At 41.9% G+C, this 6,788-nt stretch overlaps 1 non-coding gene across 1 annotated transcript; it reads right to left on the bottom strand.

Moving 5' to 3' along the window:
- Window positions 1–3,324: 3,324 nt before the first annotated feature.
- On the bottom strand, window positions 3,325–3,398 carry Trnaa-cgc (transfer RNA alanine (anticodon CGC)). Its single transcript has one exon. It is a non-coding gene; the product is annotated as a tRNA-Ala (tRNA).
- Between the last annotated feature and the right edge of the window lie 3,390 nt (window positions 3,399–6,788).

Genomic DNA, 6,788 nt, shown 5'->3' with positions numbered 1-6,788 from the left:
TAATGGGTGACTGGAATTCGTCAGTAGGAAAAGGGAGAGAAGGAAACATAGTAGGTGAATATGGATTGGGGGGAAGGAATGAAAGAGGAAGCCGCCTTGTAGAATTTTGCACAGAGCATAACTTAATCATAGCTAACACTTGGTTCAAGAATCATGAAAGGAGGCTGTATACATGGAAGAAGCCTGGAGATACTGACAGGTTTCAGATAGATTATATAATGGTAAGACAGAGATTTAGGAACCAGGTATTAAATTGTAAGACATTTCCTGGGGCAGATGTAGATTCTGACCACAATCTATTGGTTATGAACTGCAGATTGAAACTGAAGAAACTGCAAAAAGGTGGGAATTTAAGGAGATGGGACCTGGATAAAGTGAAAGAACCAGAGGTTGTAGAGAGTTTCAGGGAGAGCATTAGGGAACAATTGACAGGAATGGGGGAAAGAAATACAGTAGAAGAAGAATGGGTAGCTCTGAGGGATGTAGTGGTGAAGGCAGCAGACGATAAAGTAGGTAAAAAGACGCGGGCTAATAGAAATCCTTGGGTAACAGAAGAAATATTGAATTTAATTGATGAAAGGAGAAAATATAAAAATCCAGTAAATGAAGCAGGCAAAAAGGAATATAAACGTCTCAAAAATGAAATCGACAGGAAGTGCAAAATGGCTAAGCAGGGATGGCTAGAGGACAAATGTAAGGATGTAGAGGCTTGTCTCACTAGGGGTAAGATAGATACTGCCTACAGGAAAATTAAAGAGACCTTTGGAGAGAAGAGAACCACTTGTATGAATATCAAGAGCTCAGATGGCAACCCAGTTCTAAGCAAAGAAGGGAAAGCAGAAAGGTGGAAGGAGTATATAGAGAGTTTATACAAGGGCGATGTACTTGAGGACAATATTATGGAAATGGAAGAGGATGTAGATGAAGATGAAATGGGAGATAAGATACTGCGTGAAGAGTTTGACAGAGCACTGAAAGACCTGAGTCAAAACAAGGCCCCGGGAGTAGACAACATTCCATTAGAACTACTGATGGCCTCAGGAGAGCCAGTCCTGACAAAACTCTACCATCTGGTGAGCACGATGTATGAGACAGGCGAAATACCCTCAGACTTTAAGAAGAATATTATAATTCCAATCCCAAAGAAAGCAGGTGTTGAAAGATGTGAAAGTTACCGAACTATCAGTTTAATAAGCCACAGCTGCAAAATACTAACGCGGATTCTTTACAGACGAATGGAAAAACTGGTAGAAGCCGACCTCGGGGAAGATCAGTTTGGATTCCGTAGAAATGTTGGAACACGTGAGGCAATACTGACCTTACGACTTCTCTTGGAAGAAAGATTAAGGAAAGGCAAACCTACGTTTCTAGCATTTGTAGACTTAGAGAAAACTTTTGACAATGTTGACTGGAATACTCTCTTTCAAATTCTGAAGGTGGCAAGGGGTAAAATACAGGGAGCGAAAGGCTATTTACAATTTGTACAGAAACCAGATGGCAGTTATAAGAGTCGAGGGGCATGAAAGGGAAGCAGTGGTTGGGAAAGGAGTGAGACAGGGTTGTAGCCTCTCCCCGATGTTATTCAATCTGTATATTGAGCAAGCAGTAAAGGAAACAAAAGAAAAATTCGGAGTAGGTATTAAAATTCATGGAGAAGAAGTAAAAACTTTGAGGTTCGCCGATGACATTGTAATTCTGTCAGAGACAGCAAAGGACTTGGAAGAGCAATTGAACGGAATGGACAGTGTCTTGAAAGGAGGATATAAGATGAACATCAACAAAAGCAAAACGAGGATAATGGAATGTAGTCGAATTAAGTCGGGTGATGCTGAGGGAATTAGATTAGGAAATGAGACACTTAAAGTAGTAAAGGAGTTTTGCTATTTGGGGAGCAAAATAACTGATGATGGTCGAAGTAGAGAGGATATAAAATGTAGACTGGCAATGGCAAGGAAAGCGTTTCTGAAGAAGAGAAATTTGTTAACATCGAGTATAGATTTAAGTGTCAGGAAGTCATTTCTGAAAGTATTTGTATGGAGTGTAGCCATGTATGGAAGTGAGACATGGACGATAACTAGTTTGGACAAGAAGAGAATAGAAGCGTTCGAAATGTGGTGCTACAGAAGAATGCTGAAGATAAGGTGGGTAGATCACGTAACTAATGAGGAGGTATTGAATAGGATTGGGGAGAAGAGAAGTTTGTGGCACAACTTGACTAGAAGAAGGGATCGGTTGGTAGGACATGTTCTGAGGCATCGAGGGATCACAAATTTAGCATTGGAGGGCAGTGTGGAGGGTAAAAATCGTAGAGGGAGACCAAGAGATGAATACACTAAGCAGATTCAGATAGATGTAGGTTGCAGTAAGTACTGGGAGATGAAGAAGCTTGCACAGGATAGAGTAGCATGGAGAGCTGCATCAAACCAGTCTCAGGACTGAAGACCACAACAACAACAACATTTTGGCTCATCAGTGTGGGTGTGACCTATCGTATCTCCTGAACTGACATGTGGCACCTCAGGTTGGATCCCCGACGTACCGTACAGTTTTTGCCTGAGAAGAAGTGCCTAAACAGCGTCCCCTTAGCGCCTAAACGTGCTGTGCTTTCTGAGAAGCTATAGAGCTCTACGGACGACCGCTCAACGGGAGAGGGTGCAGCGGCGTCGCTGTGGGGGTGGGCTCGTGACGGATCGAGCCGGCCGGCGGCGGCGCGGTAGCGCCTCCCACTGGAGTGAATTAGCGGCGGGGTCGAGCCAGACGCAGCTGCTGCCAGGCCAGCGCCCAGACGCCCACGCGGGGATACGCGACGTGCCGCCGGCAAGTTGGCCCGTGGCGGGGGCGGGGGCGGTAATCACCCCGCAGACGGGGCCGCAGGGAACACACAATTACCCGTAATGGCGCTGCGCTTCGCCGGCTAACGGGAGGAGCAGGGCAGCTGGTGGGCTGGAAGGGTCTGGCGAACCGAGCGTCTGCGGCCAGAGGTCTGCCGCGCCGCCCTGATTTGATTGACCGTGGAGCGAGGCGCGTGGAGTGAGAGCAAGGCGCAAGGATCCGCAGCTACCGAGGGGCGCCCCCTAGCTGCTCACTGCACTAGATCACTACGTGGCGAAGAAGAATGACTGGCAGTTGTTACCCATCACACTCGCTATCCATGTGGTTCGGCATCACTCGTCTTGGGTTGGGTTTGTTTGGGGGAAGAGACCAAACAGAGAGGTCATCGGTCTCATCGGGTTAGGGAAGGAAGTCGGCCGTGCCCTTTCAAAGGAACCATCCCGGCATTTGCCTGGAGCTATTTAGGGAAATCACGGAAAACCTGAATCAGGATGATCGGAGGCGGGATTGAACCGCCGTCCTCCGGAATGCGAGTCCAGTGTGCTAACCACTGCGCCACCTCGCTCGGTGTTCACTCGCCTTCACGCAAGCTCGTCGCCCGGAAACACTTCGGCTAGCTGCTAGAGGCCAGTAACGGACCGAGTACCAGTTCAGTATTGAAGGTTGCATACACTAAAAATCAAGGGGGCGCTCGTACCTGCCATACTGGAGTTCTGACGTAGATTGGATATCGATCGATAGCGGTGTATGTGGCATTTTTAGGTGGTTCAACGTCCACCCCCGGTAGCTGAGTACTCAGCGCGACAGAATGTCTATCCTAAGGGCCCTGGTCCCATTCCCGGCTGGGTCGGAGATTTTCTCTGCTCAGGGGCTGGATGTTGAGTTGCCCTAATAGTCATTATCATTTCATCTCAATCGACGCACAAGCCGCCGAAGTGGCGTCAAATCGAAAGACTTGCACCCGGCGAACGATCTACCCGACGGGAGACCCTAGTCACACGACATTTATTGATTTAGTTGGCTCAATGGCTCGGCTAGGTGATTTCTCGGCATTTCCTCAGTACTGTTATGATGTGGATTGGATTAGCACTCCTATATCATGAGCTAAACTGCCCGCCATGTTTTCCCCAAAGAATACGATATTCATAATTGCTAATTTGTGAGTCGTGATGCGAGTGGAAGTTTCTAATTAAATGTATTTAATAATTTGTTGTATATATGTGTGACTGTTTAGTGTAACTGTACTAACCATTGCAAAAATGGTTTTCGCATTAGATTTCCACGTCATCCTGAACGAAAAAAAAATTGTCCTTAAACTGATAAAGACACATGTGGTTACTAGGTCTTACCGCTCAGTTGAGTATTCCAAGTTCATAATAATAGTTATTGGCCATCTATACTGAAGCAGTTCGTCTCAAAAGTTTTCGATTCCTGAGATATTTTCACAGCTGCCAAAGTGGAGAGATATGTTTATTGTCATTATTTGTACGCCGTTATCATAAACATATATACATAAAATGAATAATACTTAACCACATTTTACATAGGTACGGTATGACGACCAGAACTCACAAGCAACAAAGATTCCGTCTTCCTTTGTGTTAATGATAAAGACATTTAATAAAAGCGTGAATTTCAGATACACAAAATTAACAGTTAGTGTTTAGGGGATGGGAGGTTCACTCAGACCCCCATGCTGGGCAAAAACTAGATTAACGTAATGAACAAAAAATAGCATTAAGTGGTAGTTTTGCGTAACAGGCCTCTATGAACTACTTCTAGGGTTCAGTTAACGCATAGTTCGGTTTCCCTCTGACAATAAAACTTCGGCATTAAAAAATGAACACCACTTTTGCAAGTGCCTACACAGGAGAATAAACTAATAAATATTCACAGGTTGTTTGAACAACATCCATATCTAAAGACATTGGTAAACAGCTCTTAACTCATTACATTTAATATTTACAAACTGCCACGCAAGTTCCAAGGCTACAATTCCGTATTTCTGTTAACTGAATAGGTCATTCTAAATATCTGTGTACACAATACTTACTGTTTGGTACATTTCGCACTTCCAGCATCAAATATTTTATAAGAAATATTGTAAAAAATTCCGTGAATAAGTTAACCACCCACATGGTGAGTACTGCCGAGTTCTCAGGCTTGAGGAAAAGATAGCGGACGAGTCAGCCTATTATATAGGAGCTATAGCCTGGATGGTTGCCTAAAACTTTCTTCAATGAAACATAGTGCCACATACTGAGGAACCTCATCATAAGGGAGTTCACCTATGTTTAGTTGTTCTTTTTGTAAAAATTATTACTCCCTTTAAAGTTAAGAAATAGCTTTTAAATCTGCCGTGACGGAGGCCAAAGAACCTACTTATTGTTGTGATCTTGGCTGCTAGAATAGAAGTCTCTGATCGAATGTATGATTGACTGACAATTCATACACTACAACTGGTGTTAAAATTAGTTAGTTTTCATCATTAACTTTATTTTATTGTTTAGTCACTCTAGGACCAAATACTTTACTGGTTACCTTTTATGATGGGTATTGTCTGTTACTTGACATTGACCGACGAGGACATATTTTAATCGGTAAAGTGACAGTTTGTGATTTTTAACTCAAGTCACATTTTTAGCAGTTGTTCCATGTTACATAGGGACTGTCCCCATTTCTCTTTCATTTTAGTTGCTGCTTCACTGTTGTTTAACCAACAAGCAGTTCCATATTCTTAATTCTATTGTTTCAGTTTTTAGACCTGATATTCATCATTGATTATGGTTTTTATCGACCGAGGAGGTCCGAAAACTTTTCCTAGTGACAACAGCTGTTAATCTGCTGACGTTCTGTAACTGCTCCCTGCACCATGTGACATAGCGTTTGTAAGTAACTTCTTTTTGGTATGAAATTATTAGACTTATTTCATAAATTCCTATATGTCAGTTCTTTGTGGGGCTATGTGATCCTCGTCTAGTTTTCTAACTAGATGCATAATCTTTTCTTCTATGTTTAACTCAGCACTTTGAAATTTCTCAGGTAGCTTCAATTCGCCATTGTTCAAAATTTAAACAATTTTCTATACAGATATAAAACAGAAGGTGCACCTTAAAAGTTGCGAAACCTGATAAGTCGGTATGTAACCGACTTAAATAAATTCAGCTACAGTGGACTTTAGGACTTATCATTCAGTTTCTTATTTTCATGGTTTTAAAACTTGTTTATAAACACCTATTGTTCAGTATGAATTGTCAGTCAAACATGTGTAACTATTTTAGTTGTGGCTGCACCAGTTATAAAATCATCTGCTGGAATAATATTACGCTAATTATTTTTTGAACTTTAGTGAAAGGGTTCCCACACTTTCACTGCCATTTACAGTTTAAAATTCTAACCCTTTTTACTGTATCAAAAGATTAATTAATTTTCTCATTTAAAAATGACGTAGTGATTTCAGTCTCCTTTTGTATATACTACGATAAAGCTATTCAGCGTTAAGAGCATGAAAAGATTAGCATCTCAGGGTCACCCATAAGTGATAAACTCTTACGAAAGAATTTTGCGAAGACCTTTCCCATAGACAAATTTTTCACTTAAACAGAATGCATACTTAAAAGACACGTTATTTACAGAAGGCGTACAAACACGAATAAGAACAAGACTCTTCTAAGTTGTTACTTATAAACTACTAGCACAGAGCTTACATCAAATCGTCAGCATTCTTTCTTTTTTAAATAATATTACTCTTAATATTATTTTTTAAATTATTTTTCATCCAAATTCTTCATGTCTTACGTTTTCTGGGTGGCATAACATATGAAAAATTTTCTGTCATAAGTAATTTCACTTGTTGCGTTAGTGAGGCTCATAACATCGGTTACACTGAACATCGTGCGTTTCTTGTGGAGGAGTAGTGTATTCGTAATGTAATTCAGTCAGTAATGCTCAGCGAG

Source organism: Schistocerca cancellata, chromosome 10 (assembly GCF_023864275.1).
Source record: "Schistocerca cancellata isolate TAMUIC-IGC-003103 chromosome 10, iqSchCanc2.1, whole genome shotgun sequence".
Lineage (NCBI taxonomy): Eukaryota > Metazoa > Arthropoda > Insecta > Orthoptera > Acrididae > Schistocerca > Schistocerca cancellata.
This window is presented reverse-complemented; position numbering and strand designations above follow the sequence as displayed.